This window comes from Rhineura floridana, chromosome 3 (assembly GCF_030035675.1).
Source record: "Rhineura floridana isolate rRhiFlo1 chromosome 3, rRhiFlo1.hap2, whole genome shotgun sequence".
In the NCBI taxonomy this organism is placed as follows: domain Eukaryota; kingdom Metazoa; phylum Chordata; class Lepidosauria; order Squamata; family Rhineuridae; genus Rhineura; species Rhineura floridana.
Genome location: NC_084482.1, coordinates 29,699,068 through 29,701,018, shown reverse-complemented (window position 1 = coordinate 29,701,018; position 1,951 = coordinate 29,699,068). Strand labels below are relative to the sequence as shown.

The 1,951-nt window shown below is 44.5% G+C and overlaps 1 non-coding gene across 1 annotated transcript; it reads right to left on the bottom strand.

The window, feature by feature from the left end:
- Nucleotides 1–750: 750 nt before the first annotated feature.
- Nucleotides 751–832, bottom strand: TRNAS-CGA (transfer RNA serine (anticodon CGA)). Its single transcript has one exon. It is a non-coding gene; the product is annotated as a tRNA-Ser (tRNA).
- Between the last annotated feature and the right edge of the window lie 1,119 nt (nt 833–1,951).

Below are 1,951 nucleotides of genomic sequence, written 5' to 3'. Positions count from 1 at the left end.
ACATGTATTGGATTGCAGCCTTAATGTCCCAAACCAATACATGTGAGAAAGTAAAAGAAAAAAAGGGGGGTCAGAAAACAAAGCATAACAAAGCATAAACAAAACTAAACAAAAATCCACACACATCATCTATTTTTAACATGGTTATATACTTTGCTCCTGGCTTTGTTGCCAAATGTACAAGACCCACTGCTGTTTCAGAAATAGATTTTGATCAAGAAAACTTCTGAAGAGAAGCCCTCCAGTTCAAAGGTTTGGAGACTTCATGTCAGCCTCAAAACTGACAGGTTTGCGACATCTTCTGTCTAATCCTATGGAAATATTATCCTTAATTCTTTCCATCCCTCTATCTTCTATATCTATTGTTTAAAAAGTCCGACATGTCTCCTCGTGCCTCTGCCAAGAAGGACCTGCCTGGCTGAGGATGAATGAATGAATAAATTTATTTCGGTCACAGACCAGCCGAGGCTGAGGATGAATTCTATCACGATTCAGCTGCTTTAGAGCTAAAGCTCCGCCTACAGGGGCAGGGCCACCGGCTAGATCCCTCCTTTCTTTGCTTCAAGATTTTCTCTTCCGCTGCGCTGAGTGCCTCCAACATGTGGAACGTTTAACACTGGAACGATTCTCACACATGTACATACATCACAATTGCATTTTTAATCAGTTTCCGCTACAGTTCCCTTTTTAAGGGGTGGGGTGGAGTTGGTTAAAAGTAGGTGGCATCTTATTCCATAAAAACGAGACACCCGTCACGAACAGGATTCGAACCTGTGCGGGGAAACCCCATTGGATTTCGAGTCCAACGCCTTAACCACTCGGCCACCGTGACTGTCGGGCCAACGTTCCGCAGAGCTTCAGCTAGACAGATCCATCAGGAAAACGGGCAATTTAAAAAAAAAAGCGAAAGAGGAAAGTCATTGCCGGGCACGCGGATACTGTTCGGGAGCGGAGGAAGCGAAAATTTCTTATTCTTTCTCCCGTGCCCTAATCCCACACGCAGCTATAATGCAACTACGGCGCTTTCCCGCTCTGCCCTCCTGGCGTTTAATCGCCCCGTTCCTCTGCACGACCTCCCCCGCTTGACGGTCCTAAAGATCTCCCCGCCACAGCACAGGCTCCATTTAAAAAACAACAACAAGACCAGTTTCAGCCGCTTCTGCTCATCACCTTATCTCCCACCATTCGCCTTCTCACCTCGCTTATACAGGTCTCCTAATTCCACAGGACTTGATTATATTCTCCTCAGGGAAATTTTTAATTTGAAATAATGGAGTTTCAGTTCTTGGAACCTGGCTCAATGCCATCTGAAGAGAAGCTAAAGAAGCGCTCCTGACTGGCTCATAGCCAGCCTAAAAGTTCGGGGGTGGGGGTGGGGGTGGGGACGGGACGAAAAAGTGGGTGGTGGTGGTTCTGTAATAAATCTATTATTCATTCACTTATTTGTAAAAAAAAAAATTAGGGGGAATTGTTAGGGGGCAGGGTTTCCCTAGCCCACTCCTGGCTACTGGTATACCTTACCATGTACAGAGTTCCTGCTCCCTCATTAATTATATGTTGCTAATGGCAACTTAAATAATGGGCAAGCTGCCATTCTTTTATAGTGCCCCCGGAGATAAGACATCATCCTCACCCTGCTTAATGGTAAGGCAGGCATTACAGCTTCACACATCTGGGGTTACAATTTCAATGGTTCAGAGGTTATTAAGGCTGCAATCCATTACGTCTACTCAGAAGTAAGCTCCATTGGGTTCAGTGGGACTTACACCTAGGTAAGTGTGTATTGGATTGCAGCATTAGTCTTGGCATATCCTGGTTTGGAAATGAGGCCAGTATATGCTCTTCCCCAATGTGTGTTTGTTGGTTGTTGTGGTCCCTCAGAATTAAGGAAATTTTATTCTGCACATGTTCATGAGCATTATTCTTAATAAGTAAGATATATTATTTTACA